Source organism: Aythya fuligula, chromosome 2, assembly GCF_009819795.1.
Source record: "Aythya fuligula isolate bAytFul2 chromosome 2, bAytFul2.pri, whole genome shotgun sequence".
NCBI classification, from domain to species: Eukaryota; Metazoa; Chordata; class Aves; order Anseriformes; family Anatidae; genus Aythya; species Aythya fuligula.
The window spans coordinates 114,074,267-114,093,625 of record NC_045560.1 but is presented as its reverse complement, the minus strand read 5'-3'; the positions used below and the strand labels follow the sequence as shown (position 1 = coordinate 114,093,625).

The 19,359-nt window shown below is 44.2% G+C and overlaps 1 protein-coding gene across 9 annotated transcripts in view; it reads left to right on the top strand.

Annotated features, from left to right (window-relative positions):
• Nucleotides 1–19,359, top strand: part of DTNA (dystrobrevin alpha) — a 218,717-nt gene that overhangs the window by 47,008 nt on the left and 152,350 nt on the right. Inside the window, exon 2 of one of the 9 annotated variants that reach the window (XM_032181736.1) lies at nt 6,160–6,233. The exons of the other annotated variants lie outside the window; for them this stretch is intronic. The gene's annotated coding sequence lies outside the window, so the exon portion shown is untranslated. The remainder of the gene's footprint in view (nt 1–6,159; nt 6,234–19,359) is intronic. 9 annotated transcript variants of the gene reach the window in all.

Below are 19,359 nucleotides of genomic sequence, written 5' to 3'. Positions count from 1 at the left end.
TTTCCCAAAATGGAGAATGCCTGGCCGGCCCCGGTGTGCTGTTAGGGGACGTGGTACCATGTGTGCCGGGCGACGTGTCGGTGTCGTGGGGGCCCCCCTCAGCAGGCAGCTGATGAAGGCAGCGAGCAGACCGAACACAGCGAGCACCACGCAGGCCGACAGCTGCAGCAGGGCTGCCTCCAGATTTGGGGAGTCGCCTTTGCTGTTGGGGTGCTCCCCAGATGCCAGCGTGTTGTCCATCGCTGCCAGGTGCCATGCCCCGAGATGACTGGTGTCACCTGGGGGCAATCCCTGCTTTATCACAGCTGGTAACAGGTTTGCTCTGAGCAAGTCCCCCCTCGTCTGTTACCATTAAGTTGCAAGTGACTTTGCTGCAGGAGTTGAGAAGAAACGTGCTTCCCAGGGTCCGAATGGGTTTGCAGCATTTCTCCCTTTAATACATCCCGTGAGTCTTTCATTGCAAACTGCGGTAAAACCCGTGGCAGGGATACACAGATGGGTGTTAAAATCCTTCCTTGCTGGACTCTACAGTTATTCTGCATGGGTCCCTTTTCCTTTCTGTCATCACCACTTTTTCCATTGTAAATCTTTATTTCTAGCCTCATCTTCAAGCTTTTCTCAGTGATCACTCTGCCAAAAATTGGGAAAGAGGAGTGTTTTCAGGAACTGCTTGGTTAAGAGCGTAAGGGCCGTTTCCCCAAGGGTCCCTGAGAAGATGCTGGCATGTTTCTGAGCTCACAAGTACCTAGGAGCAGCTCTCAGTGAAATAATTTCCTTTGGGCCCTGATGAATCTACTCCCAGCGCCAGCAGCTAATTTGTTTTGGCGGAATATGACAGGGGATGCCTAACACAAGGCACCATACTACAGAAAGCCCCGATTCTGTAATTTTGTAACTCTGGTATAACGGAAGAAAACACACAAACCCAACCAAACATAATGAAATCACCGTGTCCTCTCTAGCCACCTATAACCTCGGAGGCCAGGAGCCCTCACAGCTGCGTTCACTGGGAACCTGTGCAGGTACTGCACTCGCTATTGATCCTGGCTCCCTGTGCATCAAGCAACAAAGCACTTCCTGAGCTAATTAGTACTGTATGAAGAGACTCTACCTGGAAATACAGCGAGATTTCCCACTAATAGGATGCTTAAAAATGCATCTAATTGCAGCTGTGGTAGTTGAGAGAATGCCTAATACCTAATAGCCTGGAGAAAACTACCCTCCCTTCCAGAGGGATGTGGCAGGCGGCCAAGTTTTGGGGTGTCTTTCCTGGGTCTGAACCAATTGTGTGGCCTCTCAATACATTTGGCTTTAAAACCAGAACTAGGGAAGTGTACGCTGAGTTATAGGAGATGGGAAAATGCTGGAGACGGTGAATCCCTGCTTTTCAATTTATTTGTTGGTGTGGCACAATCAGCTGAGCCTAACCTTCCTTGGGGCAAGGGAGGGGACAGAAGACAGTGTGGCAGCTGTTGTGCCAGTCTTGGCATCATCTCATCTAAAGGTGGGGACAGAAACATTTGCCCTGTTTTGTCAAGTGCTTTCAGGTCAAGGGATGGAAAGTGGTACCTAAGTGCTACACTCCTACCTTCTTTTGTATCTGTTGTAAGGATGAGGCTATCCTGTGAAATACCTCCCTGTAAATTTCAAAGAACATTTGCACTCAACAGATCCCAAGGAAAAAAAAAAAAGAGAGAGAGAAAAATGAATCAGACACACAGAAGTCTGTGAGCAAAGAGGCATTAAAAACAATTTATTGACAACCAGTGACTAGTTCTTTCAAGCGCAATTAAAGTAAGCACAGCTAAAGCACAGAAAAGTATGCTCAGAGCAACATTGTCCTTGAGTACTCATTACCAAACAAGAGCTGCAGATAGAATTAATCTTACCCTTTCCCAACACATTTTTTAAATACACCATTTAACAAGAGCGTAGTTTTATTTGAAGGCATGGCGGAGCAAATGCTTCTCAGCATAAGAATTATAACGGATTTTTTTTTAGCACGGGTGGAACTATCTTTTCCTGAACTTTAGCTTTGAAACTTGCTGAATGCATATATATAATATATTCTGCTTGACTGCAGTATCCAGTGTGCAGAATTTCAGGTCAAGCTTAGAGTTTAGCAGAGCAACTGGGAAAAAAAAAAAAAAAAGTAGAAAGTAGTAGAAAGTGGGTGTAAGCAGAGGAAACTTGCTAAAATAATGATGGCAAGAAGCTGTTATGGGAATCTAGGATGTAGTAAATGCAATTTCAGTAATCATACAGCTCAATGAATAATTAGGTAGCTGATGATTAAAATGTATCCACGCAAATATGAGCTCTCCATCCACATCAAATCTGGTGATGTATGCCCAAACAGCATTTAAAGAGCTGGAGTTTTAACTAGCTCTAACTAGTCTAAACCAGGGAATTTTTGAATTGTTTTCAGGCTTAGGTGAGCTCTTGGCAAGCCGGTGCATTTATGTTGTAAGGCAGATACGCGTCTGCTGAGAGCCACAGTCACATATGAGAACTCAGTGGTAACTTGGAGTGAATGGACCTAAGCTTTGAGTTATTTAATGTGTGGCCACACTGAAGCAGTGTATTCTCTCTGAAAAAAGGCATAAAGTAGATAGGCTGATAATTTCTCAGGCCATTCACCTTTCCCTAAAGTGGAAATAAATTCCCTATGTACAAAGCATATTCTGCCCAGGAGAAGCCAGCCTTTGCCAGAGGCCAACCTTGGAGTTGCCAGCTCTGGCTGTACCTGTGTCACAGGGCACTGGGGCCATCCCTTTTCTGCTTCATGCTGTTGTAGAGGAGTGCTTTGTCTTGTTTTTGGCAAGGCTACCTGTACAGACAGACTCTGGATTGAGCAAAGAAATAGAAGTTGGTATCTCATCCTCGGAAGAAGTCTTCACTTTTTTTCCCACCCTGCCCCTGACAAGTAGAGCAGGAGCAGGTAGAAAGCAGAGAATTCAAGCACAGAACAGGCTGTTGCAAAAAGGAGGCCAGTCGTCTCTTTTCCATGCCTACAGGCAAACAGAAATGGCTCTGAAGTGAAGTGAAGAAGATGAGGTAAGCCCTAGGAAAATGCTATCCCTGAAATGCACTATTGGTGGAGGCTGTGGTGTTAGGAATAGCTTCAATAAACATGAGCAAAGCATAGCTGGCTTTATCTCACTGCGGGCGGTGGATTACGTATCTTTTCTACCAGTCTTGTGATTTGCTGATACTGGTGATAATCCTGCACCCAGAATTATTTCCTTACTGCAACATGGGCTTTCTAAATTCCGGTTGGAAAGGTCTCTGTGCAGAGCAGGATGGTTTTTGCTGAGGTGCAAAGGTACTTAATCATCGTATAGTTTCCGCCTTTTGAAATGTTCCTTAGGTAAGTAGTTAAGGCATAAACAGCTGGCTTTGCATTTCAGCTCAAATATCATCATCCTGAAATACTTGGGGACATCACTCTGTCAGCTGGCACTTGACAAGCCATCCTAAATTTGAAACACGTAATTGGATTCGTAGGATGAAATGCGAGTCCCCTTTGAAGTCATGGGTTTTTGTAGGGTGCAGATTTCACGCTGAGGCCTGAGTGGCGTCCACTTGCATGCACTGGGCTTTGCTGTCCTTGGCAGGCTGGCTGCGTGCGAGACAGGGCTGCTTGAAGTGGGGTGTAAGAGCATGTAAACTCTGCTGGGGCAAACATTTGCTTGCAGAAGGGGGCCTGGGTGGGTGAGGGAGGCATTACAACAGGCATTACGTCAGGGGAATTAATTACTCTTTCTTTTTTCTTTTTTCTGTTAATGTCAACAAAACTAATTTACACCATCTGGCCCAAAAGAGAGAGAGACGCTCAGTAAAATGACAGCACCCTTTTGGTTTTTAAAATTTTGTTTGCTGAGACTACAGGCATTCTGTATTCTCTTCAGTGTAACTTTTTTTTTTTCTCTTTTTCTGTCTTAGGGGGTTCTCACCCAACATATATTTCTTATTTCCAATGCTCTTTAATTTTCATTTAATATTCAGATAGGTATCACTGCAAGTTAAATGTTTTGCTAGCTACTGGTTAATCCCTTCTGTTGAGATATGTGCAGAGAAGTCCCCAGTTGTGAACTGGAATTGTTCCACTGAAAACACTCTGGCTTGGTTTATGCCAGTACTAATTCAGAGCAAGTTCATTGTTCACACTGTGGGTGCTTCAGATTTAGCGTAGATAGCGAGAAGTTCATCCTCAAATAGAGATCGGACTGATGTAAAAGCTCAGTGCTAATCTCAGGGCTGGGAATTAAAATTTCCCGCATGGTAATGTATTGTTGCATTTCCACATCCACGTTTCTTTGCAGGCTTTTTTCAGCTGTGCGATATTGCACCCTGCGTGTGAATTGCATGCATGTCCTCGAGGCAAGGAAGCACAAAACCCAGACCTTAGCACCACCAATATATCAGCTGATAATAACCTTCCAGTGTTATTACAGCTAACACTGGAAACGTAATTAAATCAGAATGATCTGAAACTATCATTAGGGGGAAAAGGACAGAGGAAAACAGTTTCACCCTCCAACATCATGTTTTCATTGACCTACTTACAGCAGGGAAGAAAACGTGTCCCTTCCCATTACAGCAGAATAGGTTTGTTCAGCAATTTTAAAGTGCAGCAGCACAGGAGAGGACTGTCTTTTCTAACCACTCCAGGAGGATTTGTCAAGGCACGTAACATTATTTCACACACTTAGTGCTAAGAAGTATAAGTTCCTGTCCGAGCTATACGATTAACCCTGTCAATTCAGCAGGAGGTGCTTGGATTTGGGGGAAAAAAAGGGCCTATACTCGGAGGTGAGGGGAAAAGTGTTGTGCCTGGAACTGTGCAGAGGAGCCTTTTACTGGCAAGCACATTTCCATCACCTTCATTCTCCTGGTTCCCAGATGCAAAGGCCCTCCATCTCCGAGCCCCTCCGTCCCTGCAGGCCAGATGTAGGCCCAGGAGCGCCCATGGGGCACAAAGAGACGCCTGAGGGAGATCCCAAGTGCTCCTGCTTCTCCAGATGGGTGCCTGGGCAGCCTGCAGAGCTGGGGATGGATGTCACAAGGAGCAGTGGGGACACAGCCCCAGGCCAGGCCCGGCACAGGGCTCTGTGCTGGCTGTGCCCCTCAGCTTCCCTCTTACCCCACAGCTTCCAGCTCGTGATGTCTATAGCTTGTTGTCTTGATAAACCATCTTTATTTGAAAATAAACACCTGCAGCTAGCCCTTTTCAGGCCACTCAGGTCACATTCCTCCACAAGGTGCTTTTGCTAATTTGGTATTGTCAGAAGCATTAGTCACTGCCGTAGTGGCTTAGTAAGTCGCAGCAGGAGCCGGCTGGTAATTAAACAAATTAAAGGTATCTTAGACATTTTCCTCAAATATTTCATGTGTAGCAAAAATAATTAGAAGCAGAGCATTTCGGCTGTTTAAAGCCGTTACATATGAAAAATATCTTGCCACGTTAGGAAATTATTCATTCATAATGGCCAGCCAGGCCTAATTTTGCTGCTGTCCCAGGATTCATAAATGCACACACCAGAGCTGTGAAGCAGGCAGAGAGCAGATCCTGCTTTTTTTTTTTTTTTTAACTCTTTATTAGTCATGTTTAACATACAATGTCTGTCTTCAATGTCTGTTATTAGGAGTGACACAACTTGGTAGGTCTCAGCTGCTCTCTTCTGCACATAACTTCCTTTCATGTTAGAAATATTCTGAATTAGAGGATTACGTGTGCAAGCACGTGTGATTGTCTCTTAGAAAGGCAAAATCAGCAATTGAAAATTGAAAAATTGAAAATTGCAATTGAAAAGGAGGAGAAAGAAAGCTAATATAAATTGTTCTAAACAGCTAAACTGGGCAAGACACCGCAGCATGAAGTCAGATGACGATGGGTTTCATAAGTAAAATACCTGAAACGCACAAGCTTGCTGTAACTCCCTTGGTGTTTCCTAGTTTCATCACCAGATGGTGACCAGTGGTTTCAAATTGAGATGCTCTCAGTTACCTGTGCGTGATGGCTGAGTGATGGCGCGTTTTGATACGTCTCCCTTCCTCGCTGCTTCAGCCCAGTACTCCTTGATCCTCCCACAGCCTGGCTCCAGGACTAGACCCCGAGTATCCCAAGCTTTTGACTCTGCTTTTTCTCTGGGGCAGGATCTGATCTGAGCACCCTGAGGTGGAGGAAGCAGGGAACAGAGCAAGCAGTCGGAGGAGCATCATGTCCACGGGTAGGGCGCAGCTAACTGTCTTCTGTGGGAAGCTGTCAGGTACTGGCAGTGGCTTTGAGACACATGATTTACATTTGAGAACTTTCTTGGAGAGGAAAAAAAAATATTGAAAATGTGAATGGGTGCTTTTTGATACAATGTGAGTGCAAAGTCTTTGTCAGACAGTGACAGAGTTTTTATTCAAGCTTTGAACTTATGCTATAGATGTGAAGGGCTGTACAATGCAAGGAAAGGCCGAGAAGGATCTGCCCCCATAATACTTTTGCTCTTTGCTTCATTTATTCACCTTTACATTGTTTGACAGAAGAGCACTGGGGATTTCAAAGAATGTGTTTCTGAAGCTTATGAAAGAAACAAAATTCTTTGTGCAATTTCTGTTAAGGTTTTTAGCTTCTTAAGGTCAGACGTGGATGTTTGGAGTGCTTCTCAAACCTTTTGCTAGTACTACACAGAGGGTAGAGGCAGATAAGAGCTCTAAAGTCATTCACACAAGGTTGTTAACAGTGCAGATGTGTTTTGTGCACCCTGAATTCTCTGTTGTTGTTGGAGGTGGCTGTTCCTTGGGGTTTTCCTGGCAGTGCTTTGCACTAACTGTTGTCTCAGCAGTAAAGTTTCACTGTTTTTACTGTGTAACAGTAAAGCATGAAAGCCCTGGCAGCCCTGGAGTCACATAGCATGTGGAGAGATCCTGCTGACCACACTGGGGATGGGTGAGACCAGACTTCTGGGGGTGCAGGCAGAGACACCGTGCCCTGCCATGCCCTACCTGCCATCCCACAGTGGCGTGGGCATCCCCCAGCCTGCCTGTGACCACCACAGCAGGTACTTCTTGCAAGTGCTGCCAGCAGTCCTGCTCCTTCAGCTGTCTAGAGCTTGCAGCCTGTTGAATGCTTCCCTTTAAAGTGTCACTACATCCCACAGAAGACCATTAAGTGGAAGGAAAATAAATACCAGGAAGAAAATAAAGGTTTTCTTTCTTCAGTCGGATAGTTGATGCTATTGAGGAAGGTAGGAAGTGTCTTTAACACCTGTCACTCCCTTGCACTGACACTTTTGAAATATTTGAAGACAAGTCATGGAGTTATCTGTTCACCTGGGAATGAAGAAAGACATTCTCCTTTGTTGGCTATTTTTGTTTCTTCTTTCACATTGCACTGCATGTTAGTATTCCTGAAAAAAAGGGGATATACAGAATTCTCAGAGCAGTTTGAGTCCCAATAATTTTTCTTTCCTGTAGTTTATATCAGCAAAACAGGATCCTTGTAGCTCTGCACTAAAGGAGCACTGTGATATTAGGATATCGCCTTCAAAGCATTGCAAGTCAATACAGTTACTGAAAAACAAATTTTGTACAGGTACAATATGTTATTTGCTGCATCTCTTTTGTTCTGAACAACTCTATAGTTTTTATTCTAGCCATACAGCATTCTGAAAAATAACTTCCTTCTGGCATGCTTTGTTCTGTGCTCATTGCCTCAGTTGTTTAAGTCAGACTTGGGCTGTTCAGTTTTTATTTCTGTCTGGTATTTGAGAAGCAATGAGCTAACCTGTGAGATGTGTGAGGACTCCGGGTGACTGAGTAATGCCACAAAGACTGCTGCTCACTGGTCGATCGCTGCACTTGCGATTTGCTTTCACCAAGATAAATGCCAAAACCCTGATGCTGAACACAGAGGTTCAAAATGCAGATGGCCAAGCTGGAAACCCCTTTGCTTTGTGGTTTGCAGCGCTGTTGGGTGCAACCTGGAATGCCCAGCAGGCTGCAGGGGCAGCAGGAGCAGGGACCCTGTGGGTGACCTGCTGCGAGGCTGGTCCGAGCTCTGCCTGCCGCATGCCTACAGAGTATTTCTGTTCGTTTCAGGCAGCCAGGCAAAACACCGTCCCCAGCCGCTGCCTCAATGTCCTCCCTCACTCAAGCAAAGCAACAGGTGGCTAGATCCTGATGTGCCATATCCAGCCCATTTTGCAGTTCTTTTCTGCTTCTTGGGGATGCGGGGACATGGGCTTGAGGTCATTCCAGCCGCTCCGGTCACTCCTCTGCTCACCGAGGTTGTTTTCACTTGTGTGGCTGCTGTATCTGTGGGATCCCAAACACAACGGGTAAAGATCTGTGCTCACTTCTTGTGGTGAGCATCTCCCTGCCTGTGGGAACCCAGGCACGTATATGTATGTATTTTTGAAGCAGTGATTGTGGTGGTACGTGCGGGATGATCTTCTCAGCCTTTTCATTTGAATGTAGACTTCCGCGATTAATTACTATGATGAAAAATTCAGTCCACCCTGTTTGGAATTACATCTGTTTATTCAGGCCATTGTTGAAGCTCATGCTGTTGCTACTCATGCATGATTTTTGCTTCCATGTAAGTTTTATTTTGCTTTGATCTTCTCCTGTAGTGCCCGACATACCTTTAAAAACCACTTCCCCACAAACTGTTATTTGACTGTAATTATAAGAGAACATGCATATGAGTCACAAATGAGAGTATTACCCAACTGGATGTTCCTAGAAACAGGAGAGCACTTTCGTGCAATACAATACATTAATCATGTATAAAGAGTCAGCTATTAAACTGATTTATTTTTTTAAATACAGTACATTGAGTACAAAGATGTGAAAAGCCTTTTCAGTGAAGATGCTTGTGGGCTTTTGAACCTCTCTTTTTTCTTTAACTTTCATAACTTTCCATCATCACGCTCTTGTCACAGGTTTGAAAAGGAAATAGACAAGTTCGGGTGACTCCAGGTGAAGTTACCTGGAGCGTGAGTATTGATGTATGTGTGATAAATGCATGTTTTAGTCTCCGTACGCATATGGATGGTGTATTTTGGTCCCATACCTACAAGCTTCTCCCTTTAAGGGAACCTTTTTACTCATGGGTAAGGGGGTTGTTTGCTTAGACACACTGCCAGTGCAGGATCTGTGGTCACTGTAAGGAGATTTCTCGGATGAACTCAGCTCTGATAAGCCGAGTGAGCTATCATTCCTCAGCAAGGCGTTACCCCTCGGTTGGCTTCAGGCTGACATATTTCTAAATGTCACTGATAAAAGAAAAAGGAAGGAATGTAGAAAGCTTCAAGCAGCCTTGTTTTGAATTGTTCTTCAGTTCCTTCCTCTGTCCCTTCCCCGTGCTGGTGGGACGTGCTCCACGGCCAGCCATGAGCTGCAGAGCTCAGCCCTGCACAGTGCCCTGTGATGATTCACAGCATTTGGGCAACTGGTGGGGCTGAAAGCAAGTTCGAGCTGCCTTGTACCTGGGCAGCTCAGGGAGGAAGCGGAGAAATTGGGGTTTATTTTTATTGCTAAGAAACCTCTCACCACTGGGCAGTGGTGCAGGGCACCACCCTGCTTCCCTGGGCTTGTCACCCTCAGCTCCATGGGTTTGGGGTGGCGACGGGGCAAGGGAAAGGACCTGCTGCAGGGCTGCGGTTATGCTGAAGCTCTGCATTAGTAGAATGGAGGTTACAGCCTGGGTCACTTTAAATTCCTTTATTGGTTTAGGCAAAAAATCGGAAAAGAGAGGTGGTTTGGGGTGTTAATAGCCACTCCTGATAGTTTGGCTTTTAAATAAAGAGTGGGGTTTTACAAGTACTTCAGCAAGTGACAAAAGCAGCAGGAGAGAGCAGATTTAACACTTGGAAATCTTTTATTTAAAGTGCTAAAGTTTGGGTAAAAGATATTGCAGTTCTCTTTGGAAGAAGACTCTGTGTAATGAATAGTTGGTTCTAAACTAAATCCCTTCCTCTCTTCCTACAGGAAAACAGAGCAGTTGTGATTCCTGTAGCAGGATTTAGAATGACAGGCATGTTTAAATCTGAGTTTTACTATTGGGATTTGTCTAGTGAAACTTAGCTAAAACCATCCTCCCACTAGCGAATACGATGCCGTGAGAGCTTTACAGTTTAAGCCAAGTTTTCTTTGGCTCTCATAGTCGTCCTGGGCCTCATTCTGTGGCGAGAAACCCAGATGGTTTGTGCTCCGTGCTTCCAGATAGATCTGGAGTGACTCCTCTGTTTCTCCCTTTTTTCTCACCCCTCCAGAGAGCAAGGCACTGCACATGCATGCCCTTCACAGCTTCTCTGATCAAGGAGTGACAGGAGAGGAATTGCATACCCCCTTTTCACTGGGCCAGCAGCACTCTTGAATAAACTGCCGGTGTGTGCTGGTGGGACAGGGAGAGGAGGTGGCCTTTGGTGGAGAGCAAAGTGAAGGCACCCCAGGATTGCTCTGTGCTTTAGTCTGCCTCATGAGTTAAACCCCAGAGGAGATCAGACTGTCTGAGGGGTTGAGGAAAAAAGAAAACACCTTTCTGCCACTCAGCTGCCCTCTGTCCTGATGGCTTTTTGGGAAAGGATGCCCATTCATTCATAAATTCATTCATTTTTCACTCGTTAAGTAACCCCTTTTCATGCTCCAGAAGTGCAGTAGTGGTAGGGGGTGCATTGCACACATACACGTTCCAGAGCTGTGAATGCAGTATTACTGTTTTTGTCAGATTTTTGGAGATGCTGAGCAGCTGTAACTCTGAATGAAGTCCATGGGAAGCCTACATGGAAATCACACTGTTAACAGCGTAACTCTCTTTACCAAGTCTGTACTGGTTTGCTTTCAGTGCCAGACTCTGCTACTAGCAACCTGGTTATCTACTATATAAGTAGACTCCTTATCTTTTGTCTTTTACTTATCAAATATTGTACTTGTAATTTATCATTGTTTTGTGCTGTCATATACAATTTGTGATCCAGAACAGCAGTAGTTTTTCTGACCCTGTAGAAAATTGACAGGTAGAATTGCTTGGAAAGTAATCTCCACTGGAAATCTTATTACAAGGAAAACTCAACTAGTTATTACAAAATTGACAGTCCTATTCATTCACCTGTCCAGAGCAGCATGGAAGGTAAAATAAACTTTGAACCCTTGGTAAAGAAGTGTCACTTCACGTTAGTGTGACAGGCAGTCCGAAGATGGGATTGCACATTATTAAAGGTAAGAGGTGTAAAGTCCCACTTACAGGTTTAAAAGCAACATCCTATATGAGAATGATTATTGAGTAAGACATTCACATTATCATCTTCCACATGACAGCTCTATCTGTCTGCAATTCATCACGAAGTAAAGAATTTGTGGTGTTCCAGGAGTTCTCCTGACCTGACAGGAAAACTTTATGGCCTAACTTTATGACCCCATGAAGTTAAATACATTACTGCACTTCTAAATCCAGTCTTTCCATGCCTGGACTGAAGATACAAAAAAAAATCTGTAATACCCACTATTTATTATACAACGGACACTTAAAAATTCTAAAACTTTTTTTTGTAGCTCACATACACACACAATCACGTTGAGCCAGTCTACGTGTATAACACATTTCAAGCTGTTTGTAATTTTTAATTTTAGAGTTAGCGGCAATTTTAAAGGTCAGGCTGTTATACTTCCACCAGTCTTCACTTTGTGTCATTGTGAGAACTGCAAAGGATAGGCTCAGAATTTGACTTCTAGGTGTGATCTTTTGTGCCCTACGGCTGTCGCTGCATAAACATTTTAAATTCACCTGGTGAATTAGAAGAGGAGACCTCGGTGCTGATCATTCCTGGTGGTCCCACAGATAGACCTGAGGCACGATGCTGACCATGGAGTCATTGTGTGACTCTGGAAATGCTCCTCTGCTGCCTTGGAAGAGGGTTTTGTTTTCCTCTTTTTTCTCTGAAGGTCATTTTGTTTAAAGCCTGCTCCAGATTTCCGTTTGGCACACAAATAGAATTGTGTGCTACTTGTCTGGGTATCCTCTTTCTTGTATCTAATACGGGCCCACATCTCAGATTTCTTTTTCATCTGCAGAAATATGACTGTGATAATTTTATCTCAGCAGCCTGTATGGCTCCACTCACGTCTAGGCGGCAATCTGGCTAGCTGTGGGCATCAGGCACATGACCTTGGGAGAGGTAAAGTCTATTCACGTTGCAAAAACCCTCTGTATCAGGATGATGTGCGTGTGCACGTGTTTTGTATAACTTTGAAAGGACATGGCAGATAGAGAAACTCTCCTTCCCTGTCTGTCACTGCCCAGACTGGCCACAAAACAATTTTTCTGGACTCACTCAAGTTCAGCTGGCAGCTCTGCTGCCTTTTAGATTCCCTTCTCTCTTTATTTTTCTGCTTCTTATCAGTTCACTGGAGAGTAGTTGATAATATAGCCTGTGATAAGCAAAACACATAAAGTCCTAACGATGTAATAGGTTGGTAGCACTGCCAATTAGGAAGGTTGCCCAGCAGCTCCCATTATAGTACCCTGTTTTTCAGGGTATTTTTGAAACTTTTAACATTTGAGATGAAAATTTTCAGGGCAGCTGTTTTCCTCAGTCTGAGTATTTTTGGAATATTTCAGCTCAAGTGATTCAGTAAGATTGAGAACAAGGCTAGCATAAAAATAAGTTGGGTTTGGTTTTTGTTGTGTTTTTTTGTTTGTTTGTTTGTTTGTTTTTTGGTTTTTTTTCATGTTAAAAGAGAACTTCAGATATTGTCATTGGTATGCCTTAGTATTCTCGTACCTTGTAGCAGGGATATAAACTTCAGTAGACCCCATGACCTTTGCGTAAGGAGCGTTTCTGTTGTTTGTCCCTGTGCAAATTTGCCTGTGTTTGGCCTTTATTATTAGCCCTCAAGGGGAAAAATTTCCAGAGCAGCTCACACGTGGCAAGAATTGGCTCCAGGTGAAGAACTTTGATGGATCCTTCTCCTCTGCATGTGCTGGAGAGCCTCTGTGCCTTCTTCTGGCACCCGAATCATTTGTGAGTCTTTGAGCACCTGGCAGGCTTTGTGCTGCATTTGTCTTCACACAGCTTAGGCAGACACGGAGCTTCTCAACCAGAAGATGTCTAGTTGAAGATATCTCAACCTGCGTTATCTGGTTGACAGCAGAGCGGTGCGCTGAATGAGGAGGTGGTTGTGAAAACAAGCATGTACTGAGGAGCTGAAGACTGCATCTATATGTCTTACACACAGAGGGTGATGCTGCAGTGCAACAGACAACCTGACTTTTGGCACCTCCCATCTCTTAAATGCTGAGACTGCTGAACCAAGCATGTAATGTTCTTGTTGCCTAATTCCTCTGGACTAATTCTGTATACAATGCAGCATTACTCCTCATTTAGTTGAATGAAGGTGGCAGAAAGGCACTCTGTTGAAGCTACACTGCTCTGCATTCAAAACACATTTTAATCCAGGATCTCAAAGTGCTTTCCGGCTTCACGTGCTGCCCTGTGAGGCAGGTGTCACACGCACAAGGACCACAAAAGCTAGCAGGGAGCAGCTGTTGGGCAGGATAGGGCACAGCAAGCAGAGCAGGGCGAGGGGTCATTCCTGTGCTCTGCCAGCACAGTCTCAGAGTGGGAAAGTGGCTGATGTTCAGAGCTGTATTGGTTTATGAAGAAGTGCTTTTCAAACGTCTGGGTTTCTACCATACCGCCAAGCACTGGTTAAATAGATCTCAAAGGGGAAAAAGGCAAAACACAACAAAAATAAATACATGAGCAATTTGAAACCTTGGTTACAGAATATTGGCCGGTATTGAGTAGAAAATAATCCTCCTGTCATCATTGTGTGCGTTGTTAGGAGTACATATCTGCTCTGTATTTATTTTTTGTACTCTTTTAGCAATCTCTGTTCAGAAAAGGCCTTTGATTGAATTTCTGTTTTGCTCACTGTGGTCAGATGAATGTTATTTCGTTTATTAAATGCCCCGTGCTTACTGTATTTTATCCACGTGAATAGGTTTGCTTGAGAACAATGTGAAAGTTGCATGATGGGAGGAGCAAAGAGTTAATACTTTTTTTTCTGGGCTACGTAATACTCTGGGATACGTTCTTCTATTGATCCCCCAATCCTCTTATGTCTGCCTAAATAAACTCTTTATTGTGAAAAATAACTTTGCAGTTTATAACACTGTGAGATCATTTTCCACTGAAAAGATCTTATTCATGTAGTCCTTCCTTGCTTTCAGACTCACTGCTACTGCTCCAGTGGTGTAAGGATAGGTAAAAGGCAAAGTTTGCAAGAAGCAGTGTTTTTTACAAAGCCAACCTGTACCTCTTGAAAGGACAAACAAACTTCATCTCTTCAGTGGTGGTGTCTTGAAGAGATGCGTGACACAAATCAACATCCCATCCCCCGGTCACTGAAATAAAATAGCTTGGGGATTTTTTTGTGATCTCTTTCAGGAGATTTTTAGTGCTTTCCTCTCCTACCTTTCCCCTCACTGGACTTCATGCCTCTTGACTGCTCAGTGAGAAATTTTCTGGCCCAGGCATAAAGAGCATGGAGAGGGATGGATATGTCCCAGTGACACTACTTCCACCAGTAGTTTCAAATTTATAAAATAGTTCATCAAAAGAAGAACTCAACAAAAATCCATAGTTAGGTGGTTTATTAAAGGCATGGCCTTTTGTTATTGCAAAGCATATTTTCCCAGTGTGGGCAAATACATATTTGGAAACAAGTAAAAAGAAGAAATCTCACATAGCAACAATTTACTCCAGGTAAAGGTTGCCTTCCTGACTCCTTCAGAGGAGCAGTAAATGTATTTATGTACCCTGTAATTTGTGCATTAAACCACAGGTGTTGGTATAGCGACACAGTGAGGTGTACAGAAAGTTGTGCTGAACTCAGTCATTGTTAAATATTCTCTGGGCTTTCATACCCTGATGTGCAGAGAGGAGCCATGCGGGCTCGTGCTGCTGCCGTGTGTGAGGCAGTCACTGCTCTGCAGGCCCGGCTGCGTGCCAGCCCTCTGCTCTGCTCTGTGGGGCCGGGGCTCACCCCAAAACTGATGTAGCCATGGGCACAAGCCTACACAACCCCATGTGTCGGCAGCTGACACAGGGACGAAGGTTGTGGAAGGCTCCACAGCTGCCAGGGGGACGCCGGCCCTGCCAGCCCCGCGCCGCGGCCCAGGTGCTCTGCCCACGGCCCCAGCAGCGCGTAGGAAGCCAGAGAGGCCTGAAAAGGCACTTGAATGCTGTTTTGCCAGAAAAATTCAGGGTTCTGTGTGCAAATGTTGTGGAAAGAAAGGATAAATGAGAAAAAAAAAAACAGCCTACATTCCAAAGAAGTTTAAAATCTTGGCTGTGTAGTCGCTAGTAACATCTGTGGCAGTTGCGCTCTGACTTAAACATCAAAGTCATTTAGATGGATCAGCTGGGAAATGGGTTTAGGATGTCAGCTCAAGTGGTCTCACTGCTAACATTAAGCAAAGCTGTGGAGATGAAACTTTGCCTCTGGCTGGGTGCTCAGGGAATTGAAACTCCTGCGCTCAGACGAAGTTGGTGGTTCACAGGACACGTGATACCATGAGATACGCCTCTGGTCCCGTGAACTCACGCCTTGCATAGCAGAACAGAAAAACGGTTCTGTTGTAGGCACCGAACAGGGAAATAGGTAGTCTCATTCAGTAAAAGTGCCATTGCGCATGTCGTCACCTAATAGGCAGCACAGCATATACCGAAAGTACTGCTCTGAAAAATACGATCTTGTCTGAGGTTTTCCTTTCTAGCGAGAAGGGTTTGGCACTGTCAGTCCTACACTTGGGAACACAAGCAAGTTGTTTGGAGAGCATCTGTGTTCTCATACTCTGTCTGGATTTTTCCTGCCTCAGTATCACCTGTGTTCATTTAATAACCTCGATCTGGATTTTAGAATACTTGAACTTAAAATACGGGTTCTTAGGGAAACTTTTAAAACTGAAGCACCTTTTGTGAGGCACAACAACTTTTTAGGTGTTCTTTACCCATTGTCTACTCTTGCCAAAGGGTTTTGTTTTTTTTGTTCATATCCTAGAGGATGACAATTCCTTGGGCAGGGATGCTCTTTGCTTCTTGCTCCCAGCATATGGTCACTGCTAGACAGGTTGGTCAGTTTGCCCTGATGGGGTCAGTTTCTGGCCGCTGAGAGCATCTTAGAGTGCATTTCATTTTTAAAGAATTAGCACGGAAACAGCGAGTTTAAAGGATATGATCCTTATCAAAGTAATTTTAGGTCTAGGCAACCTCTGTCAGGCGTCTCACTGCTGGTTATGGAGGGCATGCATTCCAGAGTGCAAGGGAAGTGGCAAATCTTTCAGATAAATCAGCTGGTCTGGAATTTATTATTATTACTGTTATTATTATCACTTGGAAGAGAAAAGGCTGATTTTGAAACGTGACCTTTTCTCTGCAGCGTGTTAGTTTTGCATCACTTTGGAAAGAGCTCTAGCATCCAGATTAACACATCTAGCCGAAGAGGTAGAGAGCTCGCTGTTTCTAATAGCTCACCAACCGGGCCCCTGAGGCTATGTCTGTTCTAGGGCACATGCCACAGAGACGCCTCTGGCACGTGTGGGTGCCCACAAGCAGGCAGCCTGTTGGCGATGTCTCTGGCCTGTGCAAACTCCCAAACTGTGCCCAGCAGCTCTCTGGAAGAAAGACAGTTGTTTAGGACCTACAAACACTCCAGAGGCTGCTGTAATGCTTCAGTGGTGTAGGCAACCCAGTTTCACTCACTGGTACAGGCATGGTCTTATCAGGGAGGTAGAACCAAATAAAGAAAAAGCAGGGATTTGGTTCCTGCCACTCGCCGGCGTGTTTGACGACATCTGTTATGAACCCTGTTGCAGGCTGTAACAGATTATTCAATAACTCTGGGCAAGCTGCCTCCCTAGCAGCTCCCGAGTTCAGTTGGACCAAGTCTTCCCTGGGAAGTGCCAGAGCCCGGCTCGGCTGGTTGTCTTTTGTTGGGCAGGATCTTGCTAGCAGCAGGGTTGTTCAAGAGACACCACACATTTGCTTTGAAAACCAATGAAAATATTTGTGGGGAAATCTCAACGTTGGATACAGAAAAGTTTGTCTGCTGGGCCTCGCGCGCTGTAGTCAGTGTGCTGCCGTGCATCACGGATGCCCTGCTTGTTTTTAGCCTGCCTGAAACATTTTTCAGACAGCCTTGTGCATTCTGTTCTCAGGGCATTATTTCTTAGTTAAAACCCAACATGTATATTGCTGCTGATACTTATTCTTTGCTTTTGCATGCAAAGATATTACATCATGGTGAGGCCCACTTTAAAAGGTGTTTACTTCCTAATTTCTGCTCTGTCAGATGAAGACCCCTTTGGATTGAGGAGTAAACCATGCACTGATTTCTGGTGTTATTTTTTTCCTATTTAGTCTATATCTGGGAATTTATTTTCTGTTGTGGATAAAGAAGTATTTTCATTGATAACCTCAGTGCACCTTACATGGTGACATTGCTGTGTTGTAAGATGGTGCACATGTGCAAAGAGATAATCAATTTGGATGGGGAAATTTGATTTCATAATTATACCGAGCTTCCAGGGAGTGTCAGCTTCACTCCAAATTGATTCAAATTGTATTGGGATACTTTTGTATGTAGGTATGAGAGCAATCAAAGTCAGGAGGTCAACTGCAGGACTGGTATTACACAGCTCTGATTCCTTCACAGAAGAAGGTTTTCCCGAGTCATGGCTTTAAAGAAAACTTTGTTCATGGTCACAAAACTTGGCAGATAATTAATTCCACACAAACTCTTAAAATGAAGTGCACAAAGTTCATATCTCTCCACTTCTACCTGGTACGTGAAGATCTAAGTGTTTGCTAATTGCCCAACTTGCTAATGTAGCTGCATTTAAATATAATCATAACAATACCATCATGGGAAAGCCTAAATGTGGTAGAACCACCCATCTTGCTCTTTCTACCTGATTCACTAAGGTTATTCACACTATCTGGAGGCATGGGGAAAAAAAAAAAAAAAAAAAAACACTTCTGCGTAGGCCAGCTGAAACTGATGAACACTCTGCAGTCTAGTAATAACAGTAAACATGGTGACATTTTTAGGGAGGTGGATTTATTTCTTTTCTTAGAAATATATTCTGTGCTGAGTAAGCAGGCTAGTCCTGTAGTTTCCGTAGTATAAATCAAAAATTTGATTTGACATATATATTAGACTTATACTTTGGGCTAACATTTCTTGTTTAATTTGCAGACATTTTCATTTTCCTTAGAGACAAGAGTCCCTCCCCATGTCCTCCTCGGGTCTTTTAACATGGGACCTTTTGCTTCCAGTTTATCATTCGTAATTTCATGCTCCTATAGCTGGTACTAGTATAGTGTGATCGAATGCCTTCTGAGATGTTTTGATAGTGGTGATGCTGCACGTCAAATGCCATCGCTGGATTTTTCAAGTCGCAGGCAAAGCAGAAGGGCTGAAACCAGCTCGGGACTTGATCCACAGCCTAATATGGATGTAGAATGTATCTGGCCTCCGCGTTTCAGAGGACGTTTGCAGCCTGCCAGCATCGCACTTTGGACCGTTTGCATGATGAATTCATCCTAAGCAGTAAACAAAATGTGGTTAACGCTCTAAATAGACTGCCCTGGTTCCTGGGTTCTTTGTGGTTCAACTGTTTTTTTTTTAACTTCAATAACAACATATTTTTTTAAACAGTGTTCATGTTTCAGATTTTTGTTGCATTCATGCATATCCACATAGCAGAACTATATAGCACTGTCAAACAGTTTTACTAAAATCTAAACTCTGGAGTTCAGTTCTGCTCTTCTTTTTCTTTATTTATCAGCATTTACAAATTCCCTGCTTTTAAAGTTTGCCCTGAAATCACTCTTTATATGTAGTATTAACTATCATGCTAGAAAGAGCTGAGCAGTTCCTGGTTAGGACACCCATGGTCTGGGGCAAGCAGCTCTAGGTGGCCCTGCTTGAGCAGGGAGTGAGAGCAGAGGGCCTCCGGAGGTCCCTTCCAGCCTGAAGCCCCTCTGCGATTCAGTTGCTGCCTCCATGAGACTGCTCCAGTTCCCCCAATAGATGCGACTTGAACACTACCTACCAAGGTTGGATGACTCTGTTTTTCCATTGTATATACGTGCCATGAAGGTTGATTAAAAATCAATACCCCTCTTCGGTCCCACTCCAGACATGCATGGCAGAGTTGTTTCCGTAGGAAACCTTGGATCTGTGTTCCCAGACCACGGTGTGTGGCCATGTGGGTTACCTGGTAGTGGGAGACCTGGACATCACCCAGCAGCCCAGAGGGTGGTTTTAACGAGTCATATTCACTGTAGGGAAAAT